The sequence below is a fragment of the Erythrolamprus reginae genome, chromosome 3 (genome assembly GCF_031021105.1).
Source record: "Erythrolamprus reginae isolate rEryReg1 chromosome 3, rEryReg1.hap1, whole genome shotgun sequence".
In the NCBI taxonomy this organism is placed as follows: domain Eukaryota; kingdom Metazoa; phylum Chordata; class Lepidosauria; order Squamata; family Dipsadidae; genus Erythrolamprus; species Erythrolamprus reginae.
In genome coordinates, this window is record NC_091952.1 from 199,332,167 (window position 1) to 199,355,764 (window position 23,598).

The following is a 23,598-nucleotide window of genomic DNA, read 5'->3' on the forward strand; positions in this document are numbered from 1 at the left end:
TTGTATGCCGCCCCTCTCCAGAGACTCGGGGCGGCTAACAACAGTAATAAAACAATGTACAATAATAATCCAATAATTACTAAAAATGATTTAAAAACCCATTAATATAAAAAGCAAACATACATACAGACATACCACACATGAAATTGTAAAGGCCCAGGTGGAAAGAGCATCTCAATTCCCCCATGCCTGGTGGCAGAGGTGGGTTTTAAAGAGCTTACGAAAGGCAAGGAGGGTGGGGGCAATTCTAATCTCTGGGGGGAGTTGGTTCCAGAGGGCCGGGGCCACCACAGAGAAGGCTCTTCCCCTGGGTCCCGCCAAGCAGCATTGTTTAGTTGACGGGACCTGGAGAAGACCCACTCTGTGGGACCTAACCGGTTGCTGGGATTCGTGCAGCAGAAGGTGGTCCCTGAGATAATCTGGTCCGGTGCCATGAAGGTCTGTATGGTTGCTACTTGATAGTACATAACCAAACAATCTTTCAAGAATTCTACACAGCAGAACACACACATGCCCTCTCTCACTCTCTCTCTCTCTCTCTCTCTCTCACACACACACATATATCCCATTGAATGTTCATTAGATTGAGATCAGCAGTCCTTTGGAGACAAAAAACAAATAAAACAATTGGATGGAAATTTCCGCCCTTATGAGTACCATCCTGATACATATTCTTTATAGTAACTGATGTCCAGAGAAGAGGCCCACTCAGATTCCACTAATTTTACTTTTTTGTAAATTTTCAATAACAGAACAATGCAAGTCTGAAAATACATCCCATCACCTTTACATTCAAAGAAATTAAGGAAGATTCCTTCTGAGAAGGCTTGTTACACTCATATTCCTGCTGTGGAATAAGCTGCCTGTTCCCAGTGCCCCAAGATCATTCTCATATACAGTTGATGATGGGTTTTCCCCCCAACTGTTAACATTTATATTTCAGCCAGGAAAAAAAATGACTGTCACATGGGTGATATCCAGAATACATCCGGAACCGCCTTCTGCTGCACGAATCCCAGCGGCCGATAAGGTCCCACAGAGTTGGCCTTTTCCGGGTCCCGTCGACCAAACAATGTTGTTTGGCGGGCCCCAGGGGAAGAGCCTTCTCTGTGGCGGCCCCGGCCCTCTGGAATCAACTCCCCCCAAAGATTAGAACGGCCCCCACCCACCTTGTCTTTCGCAAATTACTCAAGACCCACCTTTATCGCCAGGCATGGGGGAACTGAGACATCCTCCCCCAGGCTTTTATATTTTATGTTTGGTATGTATGTGTTGTATGGTTTTAAATTGTTGGGGGTTTAGATATGTTTTATTTTAATATTAGATTTGTCTCACTGTTATATTGTTTTTGTATTACTGTTGTGAGCCACCCCGAGTCTTCGGAGAGGGGTGGCATACAAATCTAATAAATAATAATAATAAAAATAATAATCTACTAGGTAGTCCAGTCCAGGAAATAAACTCTCCACGGAAAAGCTAAAAATATTTTTTATTGAAATTGGCTATAACAATAGAATCATGTACAGTATATCTGACGATGATGTACTCTCTTTTCCTTGTAATTTGGTAAATTAGGGAGGCATCTGCTTGATCTGTTTCTGGCTGTTATCTTGTTCTGGACTTTAAAATGCTTCTGGTCTTTTGCCTAGATAATGTTTCCTGCATCTTTCCATTAGCCAGGGCAGTCCTAAGCTGCTTCAAAAGAGAAATACCACCAAGAATATTGGAATACTGCATCCAGTTCTGGTTATCACAATACAAAAGAGATGCTGAATACTAGAAAGAGTGACTAGAAAAGCAACAAAGATATAATAAGGGGCTGCAGACTAAACCATAGGATGAATGACTAAGGAACTTGTTTAGTGACAAGATAGCTGTCTTCCAATACTTGAAGAGCTGTCACAAGGAAGATTTATTCTGCAGAGCACCTGTGGGTAGGATAAGAAGCAGAGGATAGAAAGCTCATCAGAGGAACACCCAACCTAGAACTAAGGAGAAATTTCCTGATAGTGAGAACAATTAGTGGATCAGCTTGCCTCCCAAAGTTCTGAATACTCCATCACTGGAAGTTTTTAAGAAAAGATTGGACAATAATTTGTTCAGGATGGAGTAAGCAGTCTACCATGGGCAGGGGGGGGGTTAGACTAGAATATCTCCTAGGTATTTTCCAGCACTAGAATTATTTGATTCTAAAGTAATCTGCCTTACCCTCCATACATGGCACAATATAAGCCCATTGTGGAACCAGTATAATTTATACCCAGATAATTTCCACCCAGAGATGAAAGCATGGAAGAATGGCTGTATGGGTAATTGGGTAAACCTTTAATACAGAAATAAATGTTATGCAGACATAGTAACCCAATCAAAAATTCCAGGCTGATAGATCTAAAAAAAAAGATCAGCTATGTGAATTAATATTGGGGAATGATATGAGAAGCAATTACTATGAAACAGTGAAAGATAATTGGTAACTGCTATACAGTTGTTCAGGTAATCTATTATTCCTTTCTTGTTTGGCCTAAGGAAAGTCATATGAGTCAGATGTAGCAGTCATCTTGTAACTACCAACTTCTACAATTTTGGGATTTCAGCTCTGCTCTGGCTTAAGTTCTTGTTTTCTGTCTTTCCCATCTGGTAATAGTAATGGGAAGGTGCCTTAGGGAAATCACTATAACCTGCTTTGAAAGGAAGAAGTATTGATGTACTAATGAACTTCTAGCCAACACAAATGTCATCTTCTTTGTGTTGTGCAGGTTCTCCATTGCCACCGTTGACAAAAATGGACACCTTTATCAATTTTGTCATTTTTAGTGTGAGAGAAAACAAAAGCTGTCAAGTACTTTTGCAAGTGCAGAAGATTGGACAACTGGCGGTGGTCTCTCTGACAGCTCGACTACCATCTCTTCTGCAACTTCCTAGGTGTTTACACATCCCATTTCTTAGCATACTTCGGGAGAGACACTTGACTTATCCAGAAACAGGAACTATACAAAAGAAAGTGGTTGACTAGTGAACTATGCCTTCTGGGAGGTGCAGAGACAGAAGAAGGATTTTTGCCTCTTCCTATGTTCTCTGTCCCTCCTGGTGGATGGTATTAAAAACTGAAGTAGTTGAGTTAATCTCCCATCTCCCCACACCAGGCTACTGAGATAATTGACAAAATTAGATGGTTCTTCCTTCAATTATTAGTTCTGTGCTGCACTATCCAGAGCTGCAGTCAGAAAAGATTGTCCTTTTTTTCTCTAGCCAATAATATGGTCCACTATCCTTAAACTATCCACTACCCTTAGACTATCCACTGTTGACCTCTCCCGATTCTTAAGAGGTCAGTAAGGGGCGTGCATAAGTCCACCAGAGTGCCTTCTGCCCCCTGTTGTAATGTTTCTCTTTTACTAGTATCATGTATATAAATATTATATCTTTGTATACCACCAATACGTACTTGACAAAACAAATAAAAATAAATAAATAAATCCCGTTTTCAGTGGTCAGACCAGGAGAGCAAGAAGAGTGTCAAAGCTGACCTTGCCTTCTTCTTTCCACATTTCTTTGCTGCATTGGCACAGCGTAGAATAAAATAGCAATTGGGAAGAGAGCAACCTAGGAATCTTCTGGATGGAGCATCTTCCCCCACTCCCTCTTCCAGTCTCCGATGAAGAGATGGCAAATACCTGTTGGTGTGCTATATAACTGGTTGGTTTTCCATCAAAAACAAAAGCAGAAGCTGCTAATGCCATTTTGCAAATGCAGACATCATGCCATGTAATGAGGCACCTCCCTTATGAACCCAGGTTGCAACACCTTGGTTTCTTCAGCCTTGAAAGACTGAGTTTAAGAGGTGATTTGATCAAAGTGTATAAAATCATGTATGGGATAGAAAAGGTCACACATAAGAAGAGCCATGCTGAATCAGGCCAAAGCCCAATGAGTCCAGCATTCTGGAATCAATTCCCCCCAGAGATTAGAACGGTCCCCACCCTCCTTGTCTTTCGCAAACTACTCAAGACCCACCTTTGTCGCCAGGCATGGGGGAGTTAAGATATTTCTTCCCCTAGGCCATTACAAGTTATGCATGGTATGTTTGTGTGTATGTTTGGTTTTTATAATTAGGGTTTTTAGTTGCTTTATTAAATTGGATTGTTACATGTTGTTTTTACCATTGTTGTTAGCCGCCCCGAGTCTGCGGAGAGGGGCGGCATACAAATCCAATAAATAATAATAAATAATAATAATAATTCTGTGTCACACAGTGGCCCACCAATTGTCCATGGGGATCTTGAGCAGAAAGAGAAGGAAAGACCCTTCCTTTCCCTTGACCCCCAACAAGTGGTACTCAAGGGAATCATGCCTGCCTCAACCAACATAGAGGCAGCACTTGGACATCTGTTTCAATAACCATCTGTATGCTTGGCATCCATGAATCTGTCTAATCCTGCCTTGAAGCATTGTGTGATAGAGAAAAGAATTTTTCTCTATCCACCTTTTCTATCCCATGCATGATTTTATACCCTTTGATCAAGTCACCCCTTAAGTGCCGTCTTTCAAGGCTGAAGAGACCAAGGTGTTGTAATCTGGTATCATAAGGGAGGTGCAATACTATTAACACAATACTAGGACTAGGGGGCACTCCCTAAAGCTCATAGGTAAGAAAGTGAGGACAAATAAAGGGAAATATTTCTTCACCCAGAGGGTGCTTGGTTTATGGAATTCACTTCCAGAAGAGGTTGTGACAGCTGTCAGCCTGGATAGCTTCAAGGCAGGATTAGACAGATTCATGGATGCCAAGTGTATCGGTGATTATTGAAACGGATGTCCATGCCACCTCCATGTTGGTTGAGGCAGGCAGGATTCCCAAGGGTACTATTTGTTGGGGGGTCAAGGGAAAAGGAGGGTTTTATTTTTATTTTTATTTGTTTTGTCCAATACACAATAATACACAATAATAATAGAGGATATATGCGAGTAGAATGTATCAAAGAGAGTATAGAAGAGAAATATAGGAGTAAAATATAACTAGAGAGAATAGCAGAAAATACAAGAGATAAAATAAATACAAGACATAGAAGAGATATAATGGATAGAAGAGATAGTAGAGAAGATATGAGATATAGGAGAGACTATAGGACAGGGGACGGTAGGCATTCTGGTGCACTTCTCTTTCTGCTCAAGAGCCCCATGGACAATTGGTGGGTCACTGTGACACAGAATGCTGGACTCGATGGACTTTGGCCCCATTCAGCATGGCTCTTTTTATGTTCTTATGTATGAGGTGGTCTGGGAGACCCTCTTCGATATTTAAGTGTTCATAGAACAACATCCGGTTCTAAGTAAAAAAAATGATTTTCTACTTTAAAACACACACTCACACACTGGCCGGATGTAGCTCCTACCTCGTTTAGGTCGGTCGAGGGGAGGGGAAGGGGGGATCTCAGAAGCGCTTGCACATTTCTGATTTGCTGAGAATTGCGGAGGGCTCGTCCTGGGCAGAGCCCGGCTGTGCTGCCGCTCCTGCTGCTGACGCGTGGCTCTGACTGCTGCAGCTGCTGCACGTCCTTGTGACGCGCTGGAACAGACTTCGATCCCCGGGTCCGGGTTTTTCTGCGGCTGCGGCTTTTTAAATATATATACTGTATATATATATACACAAGGTACGCAGACCACCCCTCTCACCTTTTTGCACGGGGTTATCATGCAGTCGGGGGGAGGGGGAGGGAGGAATCTCTTGTGTAAAGTAGCATTGGAGAAATGGGGATCATCAGAAGCTGCTCAGGCCTTCCCCCTCTGCATTGATTTAAGTCTGTAGTGATGTATATCCTAGGAGCCATTTTTAAGTTAACAGTTCACGGGGAAAGGTTCCGAGCGGGATCGGTCCGCAGAACGCCGGGATGGGCGGATATATATGTACATTGGCGTCCCGTGTCTATGGAGAGGGGGAGGGGGAAATACTTGGGTGGAAGTCGCCGCACATGCACACAAGCGCGCAAACGGGAGGAATTTATGGCCTGGGTCCAACTGGCCCATTCATTTGGATGACTTGGCTAAACTAGGTAACGGATGAGTTGATTTAGATGGCGAAGAAGTAGGCTCGGTTTGCTAATCCCGGCCAAGTTCTTGCTGCTGATTTGCGTATTCACCCCTCCCGGGGTGCCCTGAAAATCGGGGCTGGGGAAGAGGGCGCTTGGAAGGGGAGGAAGGAGGGAGGAAAAAACCGGGGGAGGAGAGCGATCAATGCCGAAGGGCTCGTGGAGGAATGGCACGGGTCCGCCTCGGAAACATGCAGAGGCAAACCGCAGCATGAATCGGCTGGAAACGGCGCTGCGTTTGTCAGAGCGAGCCGACAAACGTAACGCTCGCACGTGCAAGTTGACTTTTTTTCCCTTTTCTTTCCCTGCATAATTAAGGTCTCCAAAGGGAGCCGCTGCAATCCCGAAGGAATAGAGTCGCATCGTTAAGGGGATGGGGGGGCAGTGGCATGTTTGTCATTTCTTTTATAGCCTTCATCGGCCGAGGGCTATAAAAGCCCGCGCCGGCCGAAATTGGGAAGAAGTCCGTGTTGGACCGGGAGTTGGGGAGGGTGGGGGCAGGTTTGAGTTTTCCTCAGGCGCGCTTCGTGCAACCCGCTTGCCTCTCCCTACGTTTGGCGAAAGGCTCGCCTGGCAAAAACTGCAGACGAACGCCAAGCCAAGTCTGGGAGGCATTCCGGCCCGTCAGCTTTTCATTTTGTGAGGAGAACTCCCCCGGCAAATAGGACACCCGCAGCCCCAACAGTTGAACTTTTCTTTTATGTACACGGAGAGCATATGCACCAAAGATAATTCCTTGTGTGTCCAATCACACTTGGCCAATAAAAATGGCTATTCTATTTACTTGAAGGTGCGGGGCAAATGGGTTCATTCAGGTGGCCTGATTTTTCCTCATAGGGGAAGTCGTCGCGTCGCTTCACTCCAGTCTATTGAGATCTGGATCTAAAATGAGAGAAATGCGCGGGTGCCTCCTTTATAGGTCACGCAGAACCTTGTTTTTTTTTCTTTCTGAGCTCCCCTCTCCCCGTAAACGGGACGACTTCTTCACAGGAATTCCCTTTCCGAGGGTAGCGAGGTCCTATTAATCGGTCTTTTTGGCCGTCTGCGCTCTCAAATGTTTCCCCATTTCTGGCGACAGCCTTGCGATAACTGCTGTCCCTCAAGCGCCGTCGTCCTGATTCCCTGTTAATTATTGACGGCGACCCAGCTTGGGTCTTTTTATCGCCAATAAATGGAAATAAAAGGGTGGATGGGTCGCTGCTTTTTGAAAGGTAAAAGAAATGCCTCAGCTTCTGTGTGAGCGATGCTGCGAAGTAGTTTTGGCGGCAGGAGCAAAAGTAAGCTTCGTTCATCCCGCCTTTAAATGCCATGTGGTGGGTTTTTTTTACTCCGCCGCGCTTCTTTAACTTAGAACCCATTCGCGTCCCTTGGGTTGGTTTCAACTTGACTGCTCTTTTGTAGGATTCTCTGCACCCGTCTGGGGTGGCTTCTTTTGAGGGGGGAGAGGAGGGGGCTCGGTTGGTGGCATCGTGTTCTCTCTCTCTCTCCATAGGCTCCAGTCTGCCCCCCCCCTCCCCGCGCCACCCCGTCTCTCCCCCGTTTATGGCTTCTGCAATGCGGTGGGTGTGGTTATATAGTAAATTGTAGATCTGGACCTCTGCAGTGGAAGCGCTATCTCCTCCTTTTTGCATTTCTAATCCCGAGGCCCTTGTGGCTGTTATGTATTTCGGCTGCAGAGTGGAGTTTAAAGTTGAGGAAAGGAGGCTCCTGCGGGCTTGAATGGAAAGATCGAGGGAAACAGCTGGTATTAATCAGATGTATAGGATGGGGGTGGGTGGGAGAGGAAACTGGAGGGGAGCAAAGAAGCAGGCAAACTTGTAAGCTGAGAATCAACATATGGTGCATTGTGTTTAAATGTTGGTGCTGTTTGGAAGTGTTAACTTTTCTGGGTTTTGAGTGTAACTTTCTTTTTTTTAAAAAAACCTGATGGCTGGTTGACTTGTGTATTCGATTGCAAAAGTCGGGATGAATTTCTGCATATTTGGAAAGAAATGCTCAATGTAAAGTAGTTGTCCATTTCATATAAAACATTCTTGTGTGAACTGTCCTAAGGTTTCTGTTGAACATATTTTTCTATTTTACATTTCTCAGAAAGTTTGAATTTTAAACTTCTTTGTGCATAGGGTTCTATTTCATGCAATTTTGTACTGATATTTCATTGCAAAATATGGTATTATTTGTAGCTTTTTATTACTTTTTAAATTTGTTTTTGTTTTATTAACTACGTAAGTCAGTTGATAAATGATATAAGTTAAATATGTAGGATAATTATTTGTGCAATACATTAAAAATAAAATGGTTTTCCACTGTAGCCTTTTAATGATTTCATTACCATTGTTAATAGTGTTCTAAAAGTGAAGAATAACTATAGATAATTTACTTATATAGATTTGACTTGTATTTAAATTCTGTTTGAACAGTGCAACTTATAAAGGAGCATTGGAGTAGATAAAATTTGGGTTTTGCTTATCATTTGTCATATTTGATTGGTACCTTTATAATATTGAAAAGTGGGGCTTTATACTATGTCATCTTGTACTTGTCTTACTGTAGAAGTTGGAAGGTAATACAGTACAGTACTTTTAACCTTTAGCTAACTCTTCTATCCACATCTTCCATTGAATTCACCTTGAAATTATATAGCTCTATCTAATTTAATGCACTTTCTCCTAGATAAATAAGTGTAATAGGTTAGCTTTAATTATTTTAAATGAAACAGTTTAATAGAATCCGGAGTCTAGAGTGGAAGCAAAGTATCTTATGTGAAATATGATTTTCTTTCTTAATCTGATACGAATGCACTCAGCCATTATACCTATTATCTCCCATTAACATGACTATGATGAATGAGGTTGATGGAAATTGCAATCAAACAGCTCAAGAGAACAGACTGGTAAAGAGCGATGTAAAGTAAAACTATTCTTAGAGAAATAAACTTGCAGTAGCTGCCCTTTTTTCTGACTTTCTTTAGATAGCATGATTGTTAGCCTGGTAAAGCTAGTCTAATTCTTTTGCTAGTAAAGACAACCATGTGTGGTTTCAGGGAGAACCATAATCTTGTCATAATGTTGGTTTTTACAGAAACTGCTTTGATTGAATGTTTTTCTGAATTATTGCACCTCCTTATTATGGAAAGTGAAAGTTTGTAAAATCTACTGCTTCCATTGTGTCTGCCCTGAGAAAGGTCATTGATGGCCCTCTTATTTTTGTAGTGTCATGCTAGGAAAAAAGGGTGGAGGCTACAGAAAAAATTGGAATTGTAGCAATGAAGTCTTAATGCTGCTTTGGACATGACATCACTTTGGCTCAAGAAAATTAGGGTGGGGCCATGGGACTGACTGTCTGGACTATCATAATAAATCCAATAAATAAGATTACAGTTGTCTTGGCCTTTCATGTCTGTATATGTTTAGAAATAAAATGACAAAAAACAGATGCTATGCTATTCCTCATTTATTTTTTCCAATAATTGTCTCCAATAATATTATAGAATTGTTTTTGACAATATACTTGTGCCAATGTTAACTGCACCTTGTGCATGTCTACTCAAAAGAATGACCCCACATGCCCAGTTGGATTTATTCTTAGGTAAATGTGTTTTCCGTGATAATCTAGAGATGCTTATTTCTAGATTATCTAGAATATTTGCTAAAATTAGTTGAAAACATTATTCCTCAATATATCCTAATTTTGAGCATTCTTGTTAAAAACAGAGAATGTCAGTTATACTTGTTATACTGCAGAATTCACTGTGCAAGTTTAACAAATTTAATCCAATCAAATAAACTTTAGCCAAATAATATTTTATATATGGACTGAAGGATGTCTGTCTATCATCTGTCTGTCTAGATTTAATTAAATAAATAAATAAATAAATAATTAAATTAATTAATTAATTAATTAAACTTCTCTGCCGTCCAACTCCGAAGAACTTGATATCCCCCTGCCCCCTTAATCTCACCTAAAGTTACTTTGGGGAGTATACAACTTTCTGATAAAATAACGAATGTAAAAGTAAGAGGTATAAAATATAAAAATCCATATCAATGAATATCAAACCAATAAAAACCAAAGATACAATCTTAGATGAAGGGAGGATAAGAATGGAATCTCAACAATGGAGCCATCAAAGGCAAACCATTGATTCTCTTGGAGTGCTAGACCTGATAATATAACCAGTTGTTGAAGATCTTTGGAATATAGAAATTTATAGAGCTAATCTAATTTTGGAGTGAAAGATGTTTATGATGGATTTCCTATTAGAGGAGGCACATGTAGATCCCCAGCCCATGATACTCATAATATTCCTTCTCTGCCAGATCTAATTAGGCAGGCTGAAACAATCCCTCAACTGGATTCATGTCCACAGAAACAGAGTAATTTGGAAAACTCTTAATTGTGAACTTGTGAAAGAAGATGCCATGTGATTGTACATCTGTCGGCATTTCAAAATATTTTTCCAAACCTTTAAACTGTTTGACACAAGTTGAAATAAACATTACAAGTACAACTGTGCAAATACTATTTTCCATCTGTGTTAAACATAAGTCATTCTTAGCCCACTAGATTGTGTTAGTACAGCAGAAATATTGATAAATTGCTTTCACCAAAATTATGCAAGCTGAGAAAATATCAAGAAACCTATCTGGAGGGGAAAATTAGCAGACTAAATTTCATAATAGGCAGACATCGTTCGTTTTTCTTTAAACGTTAGGCTTCCTACTTTTATTTTCAGGTCTATTTTAACCATGACACCACAATTTTATCATTTTAAAAGCACATCTGATTACATAGGTTTTATTATCAAGTGTTAACTCCTGATAACCTGAAAATGACTTCAGTAGACATGTAATGACAAAAGTCTTGCTTCCTAGTACTTTTGACATATGGCAGAAGTAGGAAAAATAGGTTGCAAGAAGACATATGGCTTACCCATATGTCCCTTGGCAGGGACTATCCGGCAGGCTTATTGTTCTAAGCCTTGCCATTAGCAATAGCTCTCATAATGATATTGGAGGAGCAACTTGTCAAGTAATGTAAGGCAGTGTTTCCCAACCTAGGCAACTTGAAGATATTTGAACTTCAACTCCCAGAATTCCCCAGCCAGCAAATGCTGGCTGGGGACTTCTGGGAGTTGAAATCCAGATATCTTCAGGTTGTCAAGGTTGGGAAACACTGATGTAAGGAGCAGCTAAAAATAAATCACAATTTGAGATACCTTTACTATATCGGAATCAATCTTCAGTGTTACTCCATATAAATAGATTTGTTGCTTTATCATTTAGGTGTACAGCACAACATTGGTCTGTATCAACAAATCAGGTCACTGTGAACGCTAAACTGTTAGATAAATTATTGAGACTAATTAAAATATAGCATCAAATGAGTTAAATTTCATCTTCCTCAAAGCATCATTCCAGTTTGTGATGCCATTTCAATCAAAGGTATGAAATATATGTAGAACCTTGCTGTTTACATAAATTTGGTCAAATATTTACTGCCCTCTATAAATTACATGTGAACTAGCCAAATAGTGTATGTTGTCTTCTCCGTAATCTTTTCTCAAATGAATTTTTGGAAAATTTAAGAGCTATCCAATTAAAGACCTTCTCGAAACATTTTAGTCTTAAAGAGCGTGTATGTTCAGAGTGAATAAAACAACTACAGCCGCCCCGAGTTTGCGGAGAGGGGCGGCATACAAATCCAATAAATCTAATCTAATCTATATTTAAATTGCTTACTCATTTTCCGGTGCATTTTCCCCCAGAATTAAATATTTACCACTTGATTTTTTTTAATGTACCCATTGCAATAATAACAATAAATCTTGTCAGAACTTGTTGGTTGAGAGATTCATAACAATTTCTGAAATCTAACGCAGTGGACTAAGGGAGAATCTCATGTTTAAATTCTCATTTTTATAGTTTCTAAATCACACTTTCCTTTTGGGTTTGTTTGTGTGAGATCACAGTTTAGACTGGCAATTGATAACTTGTTCACTGTTGTCATTTTTTAAAATGTTAGTATTCACATCACTATTTTATTACTTGCATATATCAAAGAACCAGTTTTTTATAGTAGGCAGAAGCAGACTGATTAATTGGCTACCCGTAATCATTTCTGGCTTGTATAGCTGGTTTGCTTTGAAAACCAGGGAGTTGATTTGGGATGGGTCTGGTCTAACAACTAACTGGGCATGAATGTGGAGAGACAGCAGGAACATGAGGTGAAGTGAAGTGAGTAAACTTTGGCTGGTGACTATAGGGAAGCTAAGACAGACTGGGTGGTAGATTTTTATAGACAACCATTTTGGGAATCACTGCCTTGGATCATATCTGTTAATTCAATTCAATTTATTGGATTTATATGCCGCCCCTCTCCGAAAACTCGGGGCGGCATATAAGTTAAGTTAATTTAGATAATTAAACAGTTAGTCTGATAGATAGTCTGTGACTTATGTCTATAATTGGGGTTGGAAATCTGGTCATAAGTTGTTATGTTAAGTTGAGGTACCTATATAACAAGAAGCAATTTTCTGGCTTTTTCGCTGAAAACACTATGGTCATTAAGTGAATCGTGGTTATGTGCTACAGAGTGCTGCAATGAGCCATAAAGCTGACCTGTCCCCACGTGATCCTGGGGACAGTCTACAACCACTTACCATGGTCAGAAGTGCTCTATGGGCCCCAAAACACATGTTCCATGGCAGTCTTAACATGAAAGTGATCGCAAAATTACAAAGTACAGAACTATACACTGTTTCCTTCCAAAATGTTTTTAAAATTTAGTTTTATGTCTCAATTGCAAGAGCTCTTACAATTTGGATTGCTGGTTGGTTGTGACAATGATGAATTTCTCTTCTGCCTTCCATCTATCTCTATTTCTACTAGAGAACAACTAAAAGTAAAGTAATTTGCCTAAATGCATCCATGTAACACTGTAATTGAGGGAGGATTTGAAACAATTTTGTCCCTTAATCACTATTTTACAGCTGTTCCCCAAGCTGACTTGTTTCTATACAGAACATCGAAGTAACTGGAAAGGGCTTCCACTTACATAAGCTATTTAAGTTACTTGATCCTCATTATCCTTCCCCATGACCAATGCCTGTAGCCACTTTCTTCTACTGTATATTCTAAACTGCTCTAAAAAAACCAAAAACCAAATTTCAACTCTAAGGTTCAACATTATCTGACATTGTGAGTAGCATTGTAATAAGACTGCAGTGAAGAGGCTGCATCACTTATAGCAGCGTTTCCCAACCGGTGTGCCGCGGCACAGTAGTGTGCCGCGAGACACGGTCAGGTGTGCCGCAGGAAGCTCCAGGTGGGCGGGGCACTGCCAGTGCCAGACCGCCAGTGCCTCCGACCTGGAGCTCCCACTCTGCCCGATGCAGCTGTTTCCGGCTGGGCCCCAAAGAAGGAAGGCGGGAAAAAGGAGGCAGGGGCGGGGAGGTCCGGCAGTAGGAGTAAAGGGAGCCGCGGCCGCCCCTGCCTCCCCACGGTGCCTCTGGCCAAACGCGCCCCTGGCTTCTCTGCCCTGCCCCATTGCCCGCCCGATCCGCCCACTCTCCTCCTCCGCCGCCGCCTCCTGTCTTGGGGCGTGATCCGCCCCCTCTCCTTCGCTGCCGGAGAGAGAATGGAAGGCGCCGTTGTCTTCGTCTCCGCCCGCTGGCTCCCCTCGCCCTCCCAGACGTCCCCAGCGCCCGGCCACGCGCCGCCTCCCGTTAGCCCAGCCGACCTTTCCCTGCTGCCGTTTTCTCTTCATGGCGCAAAACCACACAGTCCCGGACTCCCGGATCGCTCGCTTCTCCGGTCAGCAAAGCCATCTGCACAGGAAAGCGCCGCGCCGCGCTTGCTGGCCGGAAAAGCGAGCGATCCGGGAGTCCGGGACTGTGTGGCTTTGCGCCATGAAGAGAAAACGGCAGCAGGGAAAGGTCAGCTGGGCTAACGGGAGGCGGCGCGTGGCTGGGCGCTGGGAACGTCTGGGAGGGCGAGGAGGCTGATGGCTGCTGTTGCCTCTTAGCTGCAGAGCCGGCGGGCGGAGGCGAAGACAACGGCGCCCTCCCTTCTCTCTCCAGCTCTCTCTCTCTCTTTCTTTTTCTCTCTGTTGCCGGCATGGTGAACGAGAGAGAAAGAGAGAGAGAGAAAAAGGAGGGGAGAGAGAATGAGAGAGAAAGAAAGCAAGAGAAAGAGAGGGAAAGAAAGCAAGAGAGAGAAAGAGAGGGGGAAGGAGGGAGAGGGAAAGACATGGAGGGAGGGAAGGAGGGAGAGAGAAAGAGCAAAAAAGAGGAAGAAAGAAAGAGGGATGGAGAGAGAGAAAGAAGGGAAGGAAGAGAGAGAAAGAGGGAGGGAGAAATAGAGTGAAATGGAGGAAGAGATTTTTTTTTGTCCAAACTTTTCTTTAGCCCCGCCCCCCGCCCCCCCCTTCAGTGTTCCCCAGAATTTTGAAAATATTAATAATGTGCCGTGGCTCAAAAAAGGTTGGGAAACACTGACTTATAGGGTACATCAGTCCTTGGACGGATGGGAATACTTTGTCCTGGTTTTGAGCCACTGTCACAGGTACTTTTGTCCTGTTGGAGCCATTGTCACATGTACTTCTTATTCTGTCTTGAGCCGCTGTCAAATAGAGGCTTTTGGTTCTGCTTAGAGTTGTCACTTCTGCTGCTTATTTGTTGGCCCACTTTGAATAAACAGTTAATGACAGGGTGGGGAAGTGATGTGCAATAACTAACCAACATTTTACTTACTGTTCTTGCTGATGGCTCATGGACGGATAGAAGGGATGAAGGCAAAGAGAAATGGCAGCAGCAACTATGGATAAGAAGAGATGGGTTATTGTGTGGAAGACAGGGAGATACAGAAACACACCTGAAAACTGCACATACATAGTATATTTATTTCTTTGGCAATGTTAAATGTGTAGCTGACTTTCCCGCTTTAGCTAATCACAGTTAAAAATGAAACAAAGATTACGCTTCTCCTGGGTATAAGACTTTAATGCCTGTGTAAAGTTTAAATTTTGATTCCCTCCCCCAAGCTGGTGAAAAAAGATCACCAAGATTTATCTGATAATGATCCCTAAGTGACTGTGATTTATATCAAACAATTTGTATGGCAGTTGGGGGAATATGATTTGTATCTAACAATCGGTTGAACGTCTTCAAAATGTTGGCAGTTTTTCTACTTTTGAACACACTGTATAAAAGATTGTCACTGATAGATGAAAGGAAATATGTTTGTAATTGAGATTGGATGGGGGGAAGATTACATGGAAAATATAGCATCCTTCAATTCTGTTGTAGTGGTTTCTGTTGTAGACTTTTCAGGCAAGTTATTTATTTCACACTTACAGGTAGTCTTCAGCTTACAATGATTTTTTAAGATAACCATATACGTAAATGTAAAACGGCATTAAAAAAACTCACTTATGAGCTTCTTACACTTATGACCATCACTGCATCCCCACAGTAAAGTGATCAAAATTTGGGTGCTTAGTGACTAGCATGTATTTATGATGATTTATGAACCATGATCACTCTCCCAGCTAGCTTTCAACCAGCAAATTCAATGGGAAAAACTGAGTTTTTAAAATAACCATATAATTTGCTTAACAATTAAAGTGATTTGCTTAACAAGGGGAAAAATAATTTGCTTAACAATTAAAGTGATTTCATTTTTCCAGCTTGCTTTTTAAGATGGCTTGTCATTTGTTTTCTTTGACTGACACAAATTCAGATAAGAGGGCAAGTTATTTCTGCACAGAAAGTTGGCTTGGTTTCATCGGTCATTGAATCTTTTGAATTTGACCTAATAATAACAAATGATAATAAAAATAAAAAGCTTCAGGTTGTCACTTGGAAGAGTTAGGCCACAACCTACAAACAGAATACTGCTACAACAGATAATTGTATCTTTATTGCTCTAAAAATAATGTTGGGAGTTATGCTCTTTTACTAGACCAGTGTTTCTCAACACCAGCAGCTTTAATACATACAGACATCATCTGCCAGATTCACCAGCCAGCAAGCTGGGTACATGAAGTGAAGTTTTCACATCTTAAAGTTGCTGAGGTTGAGAAACACTGGGCCGTGCTATTGCTTTTCATTAGCTTCTTCCCACATGAAGCCCTTTATATGTGTTGCACTTCAACTCCAGGAAGTGACACGATAAACTTTAGCAATTCTGGCAAGGACCATTTGTTTTATTTTGCTTTGATGCCCTTTATTTTGCTTCGCTTCGTTTTTCTCTTGGATAGAGATGCCCCAGATACCAATGTAGCTGGCCATCATTTTCCTGTAATGATCATATTGATACATCTCTAAAAGTGAAGAAGTTCCTCAGAAGTGATTTTTTTAAAAACAATTATTATTATTAAACAGTTTTTAAAAGCATATAAATACAAATACAGTGGTACCTCTACTTAAGAATGCCTCTACTTAAAAACTTTTCTAGATAAGAACCGGGTGTTCAAGATTTTTTTGCCTCTTCTTAAGAACCATTTTCTACTTAAGAACCCGAGCCCGGAAAAAAATCCCACGAAATTTGAGAGGGGCACAAAGGGCCGGACAATTTCCTGCCATTCCCCCTGGGGAAGTGTATGGGAGGCAGCCTCACGCTGGGTATTTGCTGATTGGTAATCATAAATCAACATAGGATCGTTTTTCCTTTCAAGTAGACGCTAGATCAGGGGAGGGCAATTAATTTTGCCATGGGGTTGCAAGAGAAATTGGGATAGTTTTAGAGGGTCGGACTAATATAATTAATTCAGTTCTATCCTCTTCCTTGTTTTCTTTCTTCCAAATTGCCCCCCCCCCCCATACACACACACACACACACACACACACACACAAAGAGCGCAAACCTCTCCCCTGTTCCTTATTAATTTATTTGTCCCTCCGCTCTCCTCCCCCTCCTCCCTTCACTTCCTCCCTCGTGCTGCCCCCTCCCCAGCAGCCCACACCCCCACTCCCTGCTGGCCCTGCCCCCATATTATCACAATTACACTCACTTTTGGCACAATAACACCCAATATGGCATGAAGCCGCCTTCCTCCCCTCTGTATCGGCCCGCCACCGCCTTCCCCAGTAGCGCTCCGCCCTTGCATCCTATTCTCTGGGCTCTTGTTTCCTTCCCCCCGTCTCGGCTGCCCAGTCTGTTCCTGCTGCGGTTGGGCTGCTGCTGCCACCGCCCTGAACCTCAGCAACTGCCCCCCCACCCGCTGTCTTTTGTCTGGCACCGCAGATAGGAGACAGCCATGAGGGAGGAGGGATTGTTGCTTTCCTGTGGCAAAACGGGACTAAAAAGGGCGACCCCAATTTGTCCCGCGACGGTGGGGCTCTAAGGGAACTTGTTGATGGGTGCTTTTTTTGTCCTGTTCATTCAAGGCGCTTGTTCACCCCCCACTCCATGGCTTCCTCCTTGAGGAAATCGGTCAGATAGCGGGCGGGCCGGTCACAGACAGTGGGTGGGACGGATGCGGGGGACACACACAAATAAAATGGGGGGGAAAATAGAAAGATAGCAAACATAAAAATATGAAGGGTCCGCACCCATATTTTGTTTTTTATATAAATTACACAATATGTTCTGTTAAAGGATCATCATATTTCATTGCAATTTTATGAACAAAGCATTAAGCATTAAGACTATCCTTAAATTCACAATATTTATTCAATTATATTTGGCTTTAAAAGTAAAATTGCCTTTGATTTACTTACAGCTTTCACTCATTTACCTGGAGAGTTCTGTGCATCTTTAATATGATACTGAAGCAGCTTGCTATAGTGCTTTTCTTGGGGAGTTCTCCCCCCCCCCTTCCAGTCTGTCTTTCTAATCAAGCATTCAAGCATTACTTGGTCACTTTCTGTTAATGCTCATACTACTTCCACTTCGTTGGTTTAGTTTTCTCTGTTCATTAGTATCAAGTCATTTTTCTGGGTCTTCTTCACCCTGCTGCCATACATCTTCTTACGCAGGCACTATTTTAAAGATTTTTTCTCTTTCTGTGTGCAAGGATTGGGGAAAAAAATCTGTGCATGTTGAAAGACCAGTGCTGATTTCTTTCAAAGCACTTTTTGGGGCAGTTTGGCTGGGAAGCATCAGGGGTGAAATGCTTCCGGTTCCCTCATGCCTGTCGGTCATTGGAGAGCCGGTTGTGAAGGCAGTGTGCGGCTCCACTCCCCACCCGGACAGAACGCTTTGCACATGTGCAGAGGTAAAAGAACCCAAATGGCGCTGTCTGGACAGGTGGGCAGAGCCTCGTGCTGCCTTCACGACTGGCTTTCTGATGTCTAACCTGCCCGAGCGAACCAGGAGCGTTTCACCTCTGGGGAGCATATAATTAAACATGTCATTACAAGTATCATTAAATTAGTGTACAAGTCAGATGACCATTCTTAGCCTTTGCCCAAAATATTTATAAAACAGTTTAAGATTTCATTTCTCATTTGCAGTTTGTGTACAGAGAGTCCTCAATTTATTCAAAGTTACAACAGTACTGAAAAAGTGACCGTTTTCATAGTTACAACCTTTGCATCCCTGTGATTGTGTGATCTAAATGCAGATGTTTGGCAACTGGTTCACACTTATGACCATTGCTGTGTCCCAAGGTCAAGTGATCCCGTTTTGCAATCTTCTGACAAGTAAAGTCAATGGGAAACTAGATTCACTTAACAACCGGGTTACTAACTTATTAACTGCAATCATTCACTTAGCAGCTATAGCAAGAAGGGTCATAAAATGGGGCAAAACTCACTTAAAGCCCTAACCAGTAGATAAAATAATGTGCTGAAGCTGGCCAGACTAAGGACGCTAGTCAGATGGATACCTAGTAGGCAAATATTTTTTCCATTTTCTTCCCCCAAAACTAAGGTGTATCTTATACTCCAAAAATATGGTAAATTTATATGCTATCAATCCCTCAGCTTCTAGCAGCAAAGTATATATATATATGTCTGTATAAGTGTTTAAAATTCATTTGTATACTGCTTTAAATTAACAGCATTTTAATTTGAGGGACTTGCTTAAAGGCACTGATTAACTCCTACATCAGAAGCATTTATGTCAGTGTGGAAATGTTTCCCACCCTCGTTTTCAGCTTCTTTTTTACTTTTATTTTCTCTTTAATTATCTCTTGTGTGAAGAAATTGTTATCTTCCCCATTGTCTTCTTTTTCTTAGAAACGTCACTGCCAAATAATAGAAACAGTTCTGCTTTCGTTTAATTTTATTAAGGCACAGGTGTGCACATGCATATAGCATGTGATTTTTGTATAAATAGCTTTTTAATACAATAAATATTTTAAAATAATAACTTTTAATACAATATTGTTAAGTTGGAATACTCTCATTAATACACACATAAGATGAAATTGTCTTGAGCAAAATTGTTAGCTATGCGTGTACAAATATTCTTATATATTTATTGAAGTCATTCCATTTCATTCTGTTTTGCACTATCTATTTGGACTTCTATTCTGGATTAAATATCTAAAGTTGGGCAATCTTTGCCAGATGTGTCTTCCAACTCACAATATAATGTTATTTTGATAAATTTATACATGGCCTTTGCCATAGGCTCAGCTAAATCAAGAATTTCTTGTAACCAAATAAATTTCCACATCAAGCATTATGAACATATTATGCTGACATTTCTTGTGTTATATACTTGACTTTCCTTGAAAAAATAATCCAGTTATAATTGTGAATAACCGTTATCTCCCATTCTATATGTGGCTCTTACATACTGTTTTATGGAAAGCATATAATGTATTGGCAAACACCTGACTAACTACCATTTACTAAGTTGCATTTTTGAAGTTAAACATTTCAGCGGTTTGATTGTTACATGCAAATTGATTTGTTAATACAAGCTAATACAGTGGTACCTCTACCTAAGAATGCCTCTACTTACGAACATTTCTAGATAAAAACCAGGTGTTCAAGATTTTTTTGCCTCTTCTCAAGAACCATTTTCCACTTACAAACCCGAGCTCTGAAACTGTAACTGGAAAAGGCAGGCAGAAGCCTCCGTGGGGCCTCTCTAAGAATCTCCTGGGAGGAAACAGGGCCAGAAAAGGCGGGGAGAAGCCTCTGTGGGGCCTCTCTAGGAATCTCCTGGGAGGAAACAGGGCCTCCACTCTTCCCGTGGTTTCCCCAATCGCACACATTATTTGCTTTTACATTGATTCCTATGGGAAAAATTGCTTCTTCTTACAAACTTTTCTACTTAAGAACCTGGTCACGGAACGAATTAAGTTCATAAGTAGAGGTACCACTGTATTTGTAATGATACTTTATCCTTGTTTAAATTGGAAAGTATTTTTCAGAAGGGGAGCAAGCATAGATTCATTTTAAAATGGCTAATGTTTCTACCGTGAATGTTAAATCCATGGAGACTTTGAGTTAATTCTGATAGCCTGCACAAAATAAGAAAACAAAAACTGGGGGATATTCTGGGAGTTCTTCTGCATGAAGCCTCAATAATGACATGGAATCAAAGGGTGGCTGAAGCTCTGGAAAGGATTGTTCCTGTATAGCCTCTCTTGATTCATTACTTCCTACACCAGTGTTTCCCAACCTTGGCATCTTGAAGATATCTGGACTTCAACTCCCAGAATTCCCTAGCCAGCGAATGCTGGCTGGGGAATTCTGAGAGTTGAAGTCCAGATATCTTCAAGTTGCCACGGTTGGGAAACACTTCCCTACACTTCCCTTGGTTCATAACAGAGATGTAGTTTCTGAAAGAGTTAAGAGATGCCTAGAATGCCATGGGATGAAAGCAAAGGATGACTCCAATTGGACATTACCAATATTAAGGCCTACCTCATAAGAGTGGCAAAACAGCATTGTTTCTCTACCCTGTCTCTTGGTGGCCCTGAGTCAGGAGGGCTTGGGTAATCGTCTTCAGTGCAGAGGAATTTGTCGAACATTTGACTAAAAAAATTGCTCAAATTCATCTGCCAGTTAGAACCCATGCATGTGCAGGTCCATATGAAATGCTTGGGGAAAGGTCTTGCTTGGTTATCTGGGAATATTTCAATCTTATTGGACTGGAGGAAATGGACACAATATTCAAAACTCATCAGTTCAGCTACGTGTCAGTTAGGCCCATGTCCCTCCTGGTTGGTTAAAGCCTCCAAGACAACAATTCACAGGTATGTTCAGGCAGTGATAAATTCCTCACTTTAGAAGTGGATGTTTTTCAAGCCTTTTAAGTAAACCCCGATTCTCCCCATCCCTCCTTAAAAATCCATTGCTTCCCAAGTGCCTGGACAATTTTTCATCCAATCTTCCATATTCCCCTTTTTTAGGGAAACTGGTAGAAAAGGTAGTTGTTTAGCAGCTTCTGAGGGTCTTGGATGAAATTATCTGGACTCCTTTCAGTCAGAATTTAGGCTCAATTATGGGACAATCAGCTCTGGTGAGGGAGTGGGGTGGGGGATAGGGGATAGTGTAACCTTTCTTGCTCTACTTGATCTCTCAGGAGCCTTTGATACCACAGCCATGTATCCTTTTGAGCCAGTTTGCAGGGCTTTTGACTGGACAGCACAGTTTTACACTGATTTTGGCTCCGTTTCCAAGACTGGTCCGAATCAGTGTTATAGGGTCTGAGATATATCCATCCCACAGCTGCTCTTTTGTGGTGTGCTGCAGGTCTCGATACTGTCTCCACTCATTTTAACATCTGCATGAAGCTGCTGGGTGGGATCCTCCATCACCAGAAATTGAGCTATTATCAGCATGTTACTGCTGATACTCAACTCTTTATCTCCACCCGTGTTGATCTAAGTGATGTTCTCACAGAGCTTGGAGAGTGTGGGGACATGGATTAGGAACAACAGGATAAGAGCAGGTAACAATTATGGCTAGAAAAGCTTTTGCACAACTTTGGATTGTTCACCACTTGTGATATTTCCTAAATCAGGATTTTCTGTGCTCAGTTATTCAAATCCCAGCTATCTCATGTCTGGACTAAAGTGTGCTCTACCCTTGAAAAACTTTAGGAAGCTTCAACTGATGCAGTGGTGCAGTCTTTGGAGCCCCTAGAGTGGCCCATGTTCCATGAGCTGTACTGGATCCTGTTTTGCTTCCAGGTGCAATTCAGGGTGTTGGTTATTACCTTTAAAGCTCTGCATGGCATGGGTTCAGGTTTATTGAGGAACCATCTCACTCCAATGGGGCAGGCTTGCCCCACTTATGCCAGCATAGGAGGCATGCTGGGGATCCCTTTGATCGAGGAATTTCAGCTGGTGGAATCCAGGGTGAGAGGCTTTTCTGCCAAGGCCATCACTTTTTGGAAGATCTTACACAGGACGTATAAGATCTGGTTGGCTGGCATAGTGTCCCAAAGGAGAAGCTCTTGGCTGGGGGTGGTTGGTGCACTAACAGAAAAGACACCGCCAACGGTCCATTGTATTTTAGTCAGTTTTAATTTTTGTTATTTTAATCTTTTATACTTGTTGGATCTTACTGTAAGCCACTCAGTCGCCTTGATAGGTGGCAAATACATTTAATAATAACAAACAACATTTATAACTAAATAAAACAAAAATATGCAGAATAAGATTGTCATTTCATAGAACATTTCAGAATTATGATGCTGTAAAAAAAATGCTGTGGAGAGATACTAGCTTTCCTAGATTGAGTTGCCTTATCTTCTGAAAATAATAAATGGGAGAACTTTTCAAGGATATTTTGTACAAGTTTGTTGACATAATTGTTTGTGACTATTTGTAATGCGTGAAGATAAAAATTTCAAGCAGGAGACAATATCTGTCTCTCTAATTATTATTTGGACCTTCTATTTCTGCCTTAGTAATTTTGTGGATGCGCTCATACTTTTTAAGTTGGAAGTTTCTATCACATTTCTTTTTAATTCCTTTTGGATATGTATTAATTCTTATCACAGCTCTCTTTCTGTCATCATTCAACTATCATTAGTTTTTGTAATTTGTTACCAGAAATATATAAGAACCTGCTGATAGATATATATTGGTGAAACAATATTGCTGTATAGAGAGCTATCTATCAAGGATGGTTTTAATTTATTTTCAGCACATTACATAAGATCCTTACAATCCTTTCCAACTCCACTGTCCTACATCGTACGACCAATTCCAAACCTTCCTTCACTTAAAAGGATTAAAACATTTACATTCTTCTCAAATTATGAATCATGCCACATTGGATACTCACCAGTTCATTGAGTGTTCTTAAATTTGAATATCTACAATCTAATTCTATTATATTCTTTTGGACGTGAAGGGAGTTTTTTTGTACAGGAAGTCTCCTTAAATAGTTTCATTTATCCATTGAAGTTTTCCAGCTCCGCCTGTAGGAGTAATCTTACACATGAAACAGATAATATTTCTAAAAGGCTGTCTGGGAATATGTCAAAATATAAACAAATTATTCTTTCTGTTTCAATCTGGTACCAGCTGGAAAGTTTAATAATAGGGTTGGGAAACTCTGCTGGGATTAAGGGAAATTAGTTGAAAGGGTGAATTA

The 23,598-nt window shown here is 41.2% G+C and overlaps 1 protein-coding gene across 7 annotated transcripts in view; it reads left to right on the forward strand.

Annotated features, from left to right (window-relative positions):
* The window catches only part of EPB41L3 (erythrocyte membrane protein band 4.1 like 3), a 157,886-nt gene that overhangs the window by 58,938 nt on the left and 75,350 nt on the right, over positions 1 to 23,598 (forward strand). The window contains exon 1 of one of the 7 annotated variants that reach the window (XM_070747576.1): positions 5,423 to 5,651. The exons of 4 other annotated variants lie outside the window; for them this stretch is intronic. The gene's annotated coding sequence lies outside the window, so the exon portion shown is untranslated. Of the gene's footprint in view, positions 1 to 5,422; positions 5,652 to 5,927; positions 6,051 to 23,598 lie in introns of those variants that run through there. 2 more of the 7 variants (XM_070747574.1, XM_070747575.1) reach the window with 2 other exon arrangements.